The sequence below is a fragment of the Gallinula chloropus genome (assembly GCF_964237585.1).
Source record: "Gallinula chloropus genome assembly, chromosome: 9".
Taxonomy (NCBI): Eukaryota; Metazoa; Chordata; class Aves; order Gruiformes; family Rallidae; genus Gallinula; species Gallinula chloropus.
Window position 1 is genome coordinate 13,474,018 of NC_140094.1, and position 11,595 is coordinate 13,485,612.

Here is an 11,595-nt window from a genome sequence, read left to right on the forward strand (position 1 = left end):
GCAGCCGCCCCAAGAACCATACGCCACTTCTGCCCTTCCCCAGTGTTTCCACTGTGCCTTGTTTATGTTTGGGGCCCATATATCACTTACTAATATAGGTCACTGCAAAGCCTGTGCCTCTGCAAGCTGTGAAATCTCAGCTTGGCCTCTTGTCTTACGCACAAGAGGATTTTCTCACCTCCTATTGCTCCGGGCTGCTGCTGCTTTGAGTTCTTCCTTCTCAGTGAGTCCACGCTCCCCAGCAAGTGTCAGGAAAACTCATGGCAGCATTGATGGCAAACACCCTCTGACAGTGTAAACATTGCAGGCTGCAGGCCTCAGGAAGGAAAGGAGGCTGAGTGGTGCCAGGCCATGGCATCTCACATGAACATCTTTCATGTGACTGCCTGTCCACCGTCCCCAGCGCCATTCAAACGCCTCTCTGGCGTGCCTCCCTGCTGTGCACCAGGGGGAAAAGAAAATCTGTCTGGCTTGTATGTGTGAGGCATTGATAGCCTTTCAAGCAGTGGAATAAGCCCACGTGTGCAGTGGTGATGGTGGGAGCAGGATCCATCCTTCTGGCTTTGTGTCACTGGGAGAGCAAAGTCAACAAGCAAAGCAACGTGCCTACGTACTGAGAATGGAACAAGAGCTGGTCATCTGGGACCTGGCTGCACACAAAACCCACCTCTATCTCCCCATGATCTTGGCAGCACCACAACTGAACTGGCTGTATTTTTGGTAGAATTCCTTCCTCCTTTCATTCCCAGCCAGCGTGTGCCTCACCAAAGCCAAATGCAGGCTGGGTAACACCAAGCTGTGAGACCCCTGGGCACTCAGAGGAGCCACACCACATTTCCACACACCCTGCTGAGGAGAGCTGGCCAGCCAGATGTGATGGAGAGAGAGATGGATCTATCGAGTGAGATGATTCAACCGCATTAAACATGTAGTGTTGGGGTCTGAGCTGACCTCTGCAGCATCAAAGGCAGCAGAAATAGATTCTTCCCCCCAGCTCTTCAAGCTGTGCTGTGTCCCTTGCACTCCTTTACCCCCATCCCAACAAGGCTTCTAAGCCAACAAGCCATGGTTTGCTCTGGGCTAAGTAAGGGTCACTCCTAACAAGGGCTCGTGGTCTAGCAGCTCATGCATTTTGGGGAGGGTCAAAGACCTGGGGTGCAAAAGCTCAGCACTCCAGCACAGCAGCCACTAATCATAGAATCATAGAATGGTCTCGGTTGGAAGGGACCTCAAGCATCACAGAGTTCCAACCCCCTGCCACAGGCAGGGCCACCAACCTCCAGGCTTGGATCTACACAAGGTTGCCCATCCAACCCGGCCTTGAACACCTCCAGGGGTGGGGCATCCACCCCCTCTCTGGGCAGCCCATTCCAGAACCTTACCACTCTCTGTAAAGAACTTCCCCCTAATATCTCATCTATACCTCCCCTAACACCCCACCTGCTGAAAACCCATTATTTGCATTCTGCACACAGGTGTCCTCTGTTTGCACACACTGATATTAGGTTTTAATAGCCTTCCTTGAAGTGTTTTCAGGTTCCACAGAAAAACAGAATGCCAAAGGAAGCCCAAAACACCGGGCTCCTAATGTCCTTCCTCAGATGGCAGCTTTTTAGACAGCACATCAAAAAAAAAGGAACATAATGTAGCTGCTATTATTACTAATGCCTTTCACATTATTTGAGTTGCAGGGAACAATTAAACAGCATAAATGCCGTGCTGCCACGCTTGGGTATGCTGCCAAGCTGCGGCTCCCTTCACCTTCTCTCCTCTGCTTCTGTTCTCCCCCACCTGCTCCCCACCAGAAGCAAGGCACAACCGGTTCGCTCCGCTTCCTTCTGAAATTCAAATCAAAGAAAAACTCGGAACACTGCGGGTTCCTTTCAGGAAACAGAGAAATAAAACGAGCGCAGGAAACGTCACCTTCCAGAGGCTTTTGCCCCGTAGCAGCGGCAGCCCCTTGATGCCTCCGGCGCAGGGCAGATCGCGCAGCAGCTCTCCGTAGCGGGAGGAGAACCACCTTGCACCCGGCTGCCTGTTCTGCTGCTGAAGAGCCCAGCAGGTCTCCTCAGTTCTCTGTCCAAGCTTTTATGAGCCAGACTCATTAATCACCTCTCCCTTACCAAGAGAGACCTCACTACACACTCTCCACCTGCCAGCTTTGGATGGAAAAAGAGGCGGATGCGGTTCCCAGGCTTTTAACCCCAGGTGCCTTGGAGCTTTAGGTATCACAGCTCTCCGCACGGGATGGTGATGTCCTGCTCGACCTGTGAAGCCCTGGTTAAGAGATGGAGTTCTGTGAGGTCTTTCCCGTGGCTTGGGCTGCACAGGTCTGTGCAAGCCACAAGCTCAGCCTCACAGAAAGCCAGCCAGCCATGCAGCAGGCAGCGATGCCAAGCCCAACCACGCAGTTAAACAGCTCAATAACTCTGCCCTGGCACCAGGGTAGCAAGTGTCATTCATTTTATGGCTGACAGCAGGCAGGAGAAAGCATCTTCTAGGCTAGGAAATGCACATAACAGCACTAAAGCTGCTTGGAGGGGGTTTGCCATCTATTGTGAAGTTCTCAACATGTGGCTTCCAATACCAACATCTTCCGCCAGCGCCCCACAGGCAGCAGTAAGCATGGGGACAGCCTCAGCATCCTTGCACTTAATAGGCTGTGATCTGGGGAGTCTTCACCCTACAACTACATATGCAAGCTGCATCCTCTGCTCTGTATCTGTAGCCTTGTGCCTTCTTCATTGGGCTTCCTCCTCCACCTGGGTCTGCCAGCTGAGGACTGGGGTGGAAGGAGTATCTTTAGCAGCGAAGGCACCTGGCAGGCATCATGTCTGTCACTTGATGAGATGGGAGTGAGGGGTATGAAGACCAGAAAATAATCGAGGGCACAAGTGGAATAATCACTACAAGTGGTATAAGGTGGTTGGAAGATGTTTTGTTAGCAGAGAGCTCATGGAGGCCAGAGGAATGTAGGGCTGTTAACAAGGATGGATCTCCAAGGGCTTTTTATAGATAGGTAAGGTAGAAAAGCAGAGCTCACAGGTTCCCTGCTCCCCACAGCCCCCGAGTATCTAGAAGGAATTTGGGTTTTGTCTTTAAGTGAAACAATGGTGGTATCAGAAACCATCTACATATACATGATTATTTGCTCCCAGTACCTGTCCCTGAGTGGTTTGGTAACACTCTGGGTGGGAAAAATCCAGCTCCAATAGTGGTAACAGGTGAGTGGTCCATGAATTCCACCATTATTGGGTGTGAGATGTGGGGAAGAGAATGCACACCTGTACTTGGCCTTTAGGCTTTTGAATCCTCTAAGGATCAGCACTTTCTTCAAGGCTCCCGAAGCTCAAAATACCTGGAGCAGCCGAGTGCAGTAATGGCAACTCAAGAGAGTGGCACAGGGAGTGCTGGACCTGTGATCTTGTAGGGCTGCGCTACGTTCTTGAGGAATCATAGCAACCAGAGCAGGGAATTGATGCATCTCAAGTGCTGTGTTCTCTATTTGACATCTAGTGTGGCTTTTCAAAGCCATCCTGCCTGTGTGTATTCATTCTTGCAAGAGGCTCTTGCCCGTTTGCTTTCACACTAATGAGATATTCTCACTCATTTTTTTGTTACGCCAGCTCTAATTTCTAAGTCTTTGACATGAGCAACCATTTTTCCTCTGAAAGGCTGAGATCACATGGCAGGATTATAAATTTACTCCTGAAATGCTCCATTAATAAATAATAAAGTGTTTATAAATATGCAAAATAGATTATTAGTCAATTCTATAAAATCCTGGCTACAGTAGCATAAAAGCGTGCCCTCCAGCTTGTATATCTATTATAAAGAAGGGGAAGAAACCAAAGAGAAATTCGGATTCCCTTTTTAACTTCCAAGCAGTGAATGCTGAATAATTTACTTCTGATAGCGATTATGTTAAAAGCAAATCATTTGTTTCCTTGAACAGCAGCAAATAATGTGCCACAAATATGTGATTTTTTAAAAATATAACGTATACGCAGAGGGATGGGAGGGAGTTGTTCATCTGAGCAGTTCATTAGATAGCAGCACTTCAGCAAAAACCTCACCCTGCCTGGAAGTATCTGGGGTGGTTCTGTTGTTTTATTTAAGCGTAGCGAGCTCCAGGAATGTTAATGCTGCTTAAGTAGACCTCACTCAACTGCAGGAGCTCAGCTTGGAACTCTGGAAGAAGTCACACTGAAGTTTGCTGGTTACCAAGCTGTACAGGTCAAAAGGCTGGTCCACGGCCATGCAAGAGGAGAAACAATGTGGCTGAGTGGCATGGGGCCACCCGTGCACAGGCCATGGCAAACATCACCTCTGTGAGTTTTCATTTACAGTCTAGCACAGCTTCCACATCCCACACCTGCAAACTCCATAGCCAAGCACGTGGTGGGTTTTGGGACAGGGTTAGAGCCTGGAATGGCCAGCCTGTGCTTGGGGGATGGATATTCATTCCTGCTGTAAGGGCTGGTCAGCTTTGGGGATTAGTGAGTCCTGAGGATCTCAGCAATGCTCTGGCCATCATCTGCTTTTCTAGCAAGCCCCATCCTTGATGTGGGACTGTTGGAGAGGGTTCAGAGGAGGCCAAGATGATGATCAGAGGGCTGAAGCACCTCCCCTACAAAGAGAGGTGGAGGGAGCTGGGCTCCTTCAGCCTAGAGAAGAGAAAGCTGTGAGGGGATCTCATTGCAGCCTTCCAGTCCCTGAAGGGAACATACAAACAGGAGGGGAATTGACTTTTTAAAAGGACAGACAACAGCAGGACAAGGGGGAATGGATTGAAGCTGAAGGAGGGAAGGTTTAGATATTAGGGGAAAGCTCTTTACAGAGAGAGTGGTGAGGTTCTGGAATGGGCTGCCCAGAGAGGGGCTGGATGCCCTACCCCTGGGGGTGTTCAAGGCCAGGTTGGATGGGGCCCTGGGCAACCATGTGTAGATCCAGGCCTGGAGTCCAGTGTCCTTGCCTGTGGCAGGGGGTTGGAACTCTGTGATGCTTGAGGTCCCTTCCAACCCCAAACATTTTATGATTCTATGATCCTCATCAGCAGGCTGTTGCAACTATATTTCATCTCATTACTCAAAAAGAAACAGCCTTGCTTCTCCTTTGCCATAGCTTTATCCACAAGGGTGTAGTAAATCTGTAACTGCAGCTCACCCACATCAGTTGGGGCTGGGAGTAGGGCAACTGAAAGGTGGTGGCAGAAACATCAGGAGAAGCTGGGCAGCATTCACTTCTGAGCTTTGATAGCAGTACTTCACCTTCAACAAGAGAAACTTTTTCACTGGGTCAAACCAATTCATCAGATCAAGGAAAGGAAATGGGAGAAATTGCCTAAACAGACTTCCCCCCCCCCCCCCTCTGTTTACCTGACAATCATCTTGATGCCACCAATATCTGTGGTGTAAGAGTCATCACACAGACAGGGAGAGAACTAGGGAATTTCAGACACTGTCCAAAAGCTGCTGCAGAGACAACTCTACTGACAGCCAGGCAGAAATGAAGTGGGAAGTGTCAAATGTTCTTGACCTGAGCTTAAACCTTTATGAATTGAGGGCAGGAGAAGAGAAAAGTGTCTGTAAAGAAGAGCTCCTCTTCAGCTAAACATGTTTGTATTGGGGCAGAGGCAGTCTGGAAACTCATGGGAAGGGGGGAAAAACAGCTAGGGGAAGGAGTCAAAGGTTTTAACGTGATGCTTTGAGGGACTGATGGTGATTTGAAGCATTTTATTTATTTTTTGCTCAGCAGCAGTGCAGTAAATATTCCAGGCAGGTATGAGAACTGGCGAGGACCAGCCACATCAACACCCTCATATCTCCTGTAACAGACTCAGGGCAGCAACAAACACTCATTACCTGGCAAGAAAGTCACCCCTGAAACTTCCAGCTGAGGATTTACTGTGAGCAGTGCCAACAAATCTGGAGCAGAAAGTTTGGCTTTGGTGATCCTACAGCCTGGAGCAAGTCACCCCCCTGCTTGTAAGCGGGAGTGCTGCCAGCTGCATCACTGGATCCTAGACTTGGTGGAGGAGTCCCAAAGGATGCTTTGTGCTGCCCAGTGCAGGTTAGAGATGGCCAAGCTGGCTCATTTGGATTTTGGAACTGGTAAAGGGCCTGAGCGGGTATTTGTTGCTAAACTGTTGCTTGTTAAGAATAACAATATGTACTTTGGATTACTTTATCTAGAAAGAGCCAGTGGAAGAAGCCCAGAGGAGTCATGAAGAGCCTGAAGTAGATGTTGCATGTTACCCTTCATGTAGAAGCCTTCAAGTGAACTGACCTGGCAGAAGTGGTGCAGTAGGCCATCTAATCTTTACCTCTCCTCATCCTTCAAAACATCAGCACACTACAGAACTGAAACCCTGGCCAGGAAGCCCTAGTCCTGGCTTCACAATCATCAGGCTCCCCCCATCCTTGGGAGGGATGGAACAGGCAACAACAGGCAACAGCTAAGAGCATATCCACAAGCCAGGGCTGGAATTTAAGGTTATAAACTATTCCAAAATAGAGACTGAATGTGTTGGTCGAAGCTGTGAAGCAGCTGTTGAGGCCCCTCTTACTTTAAAAGCAACAGCCACCCTTTCCATACTGCTTTCTCGATCTACAAGTGCGGTGGTTCAGCACCAAGCAGTGGCTGAGCACCACCCAGAACAGACAGACAGAGACACTGGGCTAAGGACAGTAACCAACAAAAATCACTGTGAAAGGGGAAACAGTAATAGCCCATGACAAATTACACACACCCCCAGTGATAACACAGAATACCTTACCAACAGAGAGCGCTGAATGATGTAAGGACCAACCCATCACCTCAGCTGCACTCAGACTGCTCTGGAGGCACCCAGGACACCCCTCCCCAAGCAGCCCCTTTTATGGGGGAGATGTCAGGTGCTGTAGACAACAGCTCCGACTGACTCAGCCCACCTGAGTTAACTCAGCTCACCTGTGCTGGCTGCTTGGGGAGGTTAACTCTGGCCTGGCCAGAACCAGGACAAGGAGTTGCTCTCCATGAGACAGAAGTGCTTGTTTCAGTTATATTCAGCTCACCTAACATGCCACGAGCAAGCAGTCACCAGGGAAGCAAACCAACCTGGAGCTCACCAGCTTGAGCTCAGAGCAGTAGGTGTCTGTTAGAAACCAGAGCTAGGAGAGTTTCTTAGAAATCAGTAATTGCCAGCCGATAGAACTATCTTCAGGGATGCTTTTGTGCAGCCTAGCTACAGACTACTTGGTCTTAAGCAATTAGAGCTATTCCTGTTTCATACGCTTAATAGAGCTCGTTGTCAGGCGTAATTCAGATCATCTCAGCGTTAAGCAGTCTCTCTGATAGCACTTGCCAAGCATCGCTGAGGATTTTGCAGTTAGCAGTATCAAGGCATCCAAGGATCGCTGACACTGCGACACAAGAAAGGTGACCCCCCCTTTTCCAGGGTTATAACTGTTTATCTGACAGCTCTGCTCAGTTAACCTCGCACTGGGACATGGGCTTGCTAAGAAGAGCAGCTTGGATGAAGGCGGCAACAGCCACGTACAGGGGAGAGGAGTCATGCTGTATCCTGGCCCACCCAGAACTCTTCCAGACACTGCAGGCATAACCCTTCCCTGGGAATCACTTAAAAAAGCAATCTGAAGACTTGTCTGAGAAAATCTTCGCTGTGCAAGAACAGAGTTGTAACTTCAGGCTTCCCCCATGTCCAAATTGAAAGGGCCTAGCTACAAACATCTTCAAGCTTTAGCTTTTCCACTCTTACTTAGCTAACAATTTGCACACCAGATTTTTGGTCATTGGTTCACCTTCCACTTGAGATCCCCTCAGAAAGGTAAGTACACCTCACCACAGCATGGCACCTTCACCACTACAGCCTGTGCTCAGGGAGCCTGTCCCGGTTAGCCACAGCCCCGTTAGGCTGGGCTCACCTAGGTCAGTCTTCAACTTCCTACACAAGCCAGCTTTGCTGCACAGCAGCTGGCTCGTGCCTGAAGCCCAGCAGCATTCTGTTAAATATTTTGAATTATACTGAGCTTTATTTTCCTGGCAGGACATAATTCAAAAGGCGCTGGCTGGCCAGCAGCTGCCTTCTGTCCACAGCACTGAATTACTCATAGACTGTTACTGAAGAGACGAAGCCATCAAGGCAGAAGCAATCATGTGGTATGTGGGAGAGACTTATGCACAGGGCAAAGGATCAGTCTGTCCTGTGGCTGCTCCAGGGTCTAAGAGTGTCTGCGTGCTGTGTAAAAATAGCACAAGAGGGAAGGTCTTCAGAGGGCTGCTAAAGCATGCACAGCAGCAACCACCAAGCCTCAGACTCCCCTGATCCTTGTTTCTACAGTTCAGCATTTCCCCAGGCCCTGAAAGCCACAAGGCAAAATTGCTTCAGGGACAGGGAACACAGTCAAGGAAGAGCAAACCAGAAGGGAGCCTGTCTCTTCCCCTCTGAGGGGACGGGGTTTGGTTTTCTGAGACAGGGTTTGGTTTTCTGAGACTGGGCTTAGAGGGCAGCAGGCTCCAAGGTCCCAAAGACGGTTGGTAGCTGAAGGTGGTTTCCCTAGTGTGGTTTGCCTTTTGATCCCAGGCATAAGCCTAGGTTATTGGTGGGGACTTAGTGTGATTAAACATACTCCTCTTCATGCTCCTAAAACCAGTTTCCCCCCTGGTCCTGCTCTGGTTTGGAGGATGAAGGGATTTGCACTCGGGACTTGCAGACCCCTAACAAGGGATCACACAGGATTTTGGATTCACCAAATTTCAACAGGCAAGAACCCCCCTCCCATGCCCTCCCTAAACATAACACATGACTCAAAGGAGGTTTCAAGAACATGTTTAATGATGGCAGTTTCTGCTGAAACATCAGAAGTCCATTCACACAAGCCTTACTATTTTTTTTTCTTAAAAAGAAGCTTTGGTCACAATGACAAATTCTCTTAAACGTGTTGAAACAAAGTTCAAGCAATCAGACAAAACAAAAGGCAGGGTCCTGTGAACTCCTCACACAGTAACTGCAGCAGCAGAAATTCATTCAGCAGAAGAGAAACTCCTTAATGAAAACCACGTCCTGCCACCCTGCAGAGACTACACCACGCCATGAATTGGAGGGAACAGTTATGAACAAATCACTCAAAAGCATTAGTGGCTGTATGATTCTCCAAATCAGCCTGGGCTCAGGATAAGCATTATGACAGCACAAGTTGGTGTGCTAAGTGTCTGCAGTCATCCTCACATCTTGCAAAAGGAAAAACCTGCCTAAAAGACACCCCAACCAACCCCAACCCAAATACAGAACTATCCATGCACTTCAGGGTTAATCCTGCAGGCAAGCTTGGCCCACAAACTTCTGGCATCTAAAACATAATCTCCAGTGACAGGGTTGTAGTTGGAGTAAAGAAGCTGCAGTTCTGCACGGGTTTTTTCCTCCACAGCCCAGCATACACAAATAGGAAAGCCTCTAATTTGCTTGCTCTGTTTGACTCTGCTACCCATCCCTGGATTTTGTAAGCAGTGAGTGAGCTACAGGCAGACATCTGTAATAATGTTTCTCCTTTCGTTTTCTGTAACAAAAAAAGCAGCCTTTAAAAATGCTCTTCAACAAAGCAAGTTTGACTAGGCAACACAAAACAGCAGCAGATACTAAGACACCTTACAGTCACCATGAGATTAAATCTGCAGTGTGAGATACACAGAACGTTAAGGTAAAACATTCATGTAGTGGTTAATGGCTATTTCTTTTCCATTGAACTCCTAGAACTACCTGAACCAAACAGTCCAAATGATTAAACCTATGTTTTAAACTAATTCCTACCATTAAAAAAATATTCATATTTATACTATGAGTCACATTGAGTGCTCTTAAAGTCTTAACTAAATATAGCTATAGAATATTTAACCAGACACTTTAAATCACATACAGCAACTTTTGTAGAGGTAAACATTGCCTCACATTTGCAACAGCAATTGAGTATCAAACAAAGCATTCAGATTATTTTCATGACCATGAGCAATGGGTGAGGTTGGCCTTTTATTTTCACCAAGCAGCTGCTGCTTCTTCCCTAGAAATACTTCTTAGCATATGGCACACGGTTTGGGACCTCCTTGAGGAACCAGAGCATCTCAGGGGCAGTTGGCTACCTCCATCTTCAGTATCTTAAACATCTGGTCCCTGTCCACCACTGAGATTTGTCCATATGATGGAAACCATGGGATCCTTAAGCTACAGGCAAGGAAGGTGGTCTTTGCCAGCCTAACTCAGCAAGTGACCTCAAATTGGTGGAAAAACTCCTGATTTCAAGAACTGACTTGCCCTCAGAAAGACAAAGTGTCCTTTAGCCAGGTTCTGCTCTCATCGCTCTCCTACTTTTGTCTCAGCTTCTGTACAGAGAGGTGGTTTTATTCCCTCTCCATCACTCTTCCTGCACACCCCACACTCAGCTTAATGAGTTCAGTAGAAGAGTGGACATGAACATGTTGCCATGGTTCCTGCTCAGACAGGGCAGCTACCTCACTCCATTGCCACCTCCTGAAGATGCAAACAGAAGCTTTTAACCTCCCTCCCTCCTCTCAGACTTCAAAAAGACTCAGTCTGCCTAAGAAGTTCAATTCCTGGTCTTCAAAGTACTTTAGTCCTGAAGAGACAGAGTATTTCCTTCAGAATCATCCTGCCACAGCCTGAAACCTGTTTTAACCTAGGTGGGGAAAGAGCCCCAGACCTCATCTCAACCCACAGCACCATTCAACTTACTGGTCCCTGCAATTCCTACCAGCCAGGACGCAACCACTTGGCCCCATCCTCACCTGGCAGCCCACAAGTTAAGTATTGCTTAGTAACAGTAACACAGAATGACTCGAATTCATTCCATGAATGAAGAGAAGTTAGCATTTTTATACTGCCTTGATGACTAATATTAACACAACAGTCTGCTGGGGGATTTTTTCCCATCCAGGCTGAGCGGGCTGTTGTCAAAGCCTTTGCTGAGTCACGGCTAGGGAAAGCAAGCTGTGTTATGGGAGCTTCTTTGATGAAAGCATGAGGCTGCTGGAAAGGCAAAATAAAACCACACCACCCTTCACCTCCTTTTACTGACTGCAGGGCCCAAGGGAACGGTGCAGAACCGGCGTGGGCTATGGTATCATGACACAGCAGCTCGGTGTTCTCAGCAAACCTCAAGTCTCAGTTGGCCTTCAAAAAAAAAACCCCAAACTAACTGGCAGCTTGCTGCAAAGAGGGTGCTTTGCCAGATACTCTGCAGTCTCCTTGAGGGGCTGTAACTATAGAAGGCTAGTAGAGGGTCAAGCAAACAGCGGGACAATCCTTAAACAACTGGAAAACATGCACTCCCCAAGAAAAGCAAGGTTCTAGCCAGCTTAAAAACCCAAAGTAGAAGGTGTTAAAAGGGTTCAGTAAGAGAATAAACATGTCAAAGAGAAGTCTGAACTGCATCTGTGGTTACTTTAAAGGAAAACCACAAAGTAAAGAAACTAAACCAGTTAGGTTTGCCCTTTCTAGCGATGGCCTGAAAGTATACATGCTTGTGGTCTCCTAAACCAAATCCATCCAGATGCAGCAATCTAATTCTCATAGTGTCATCCCAC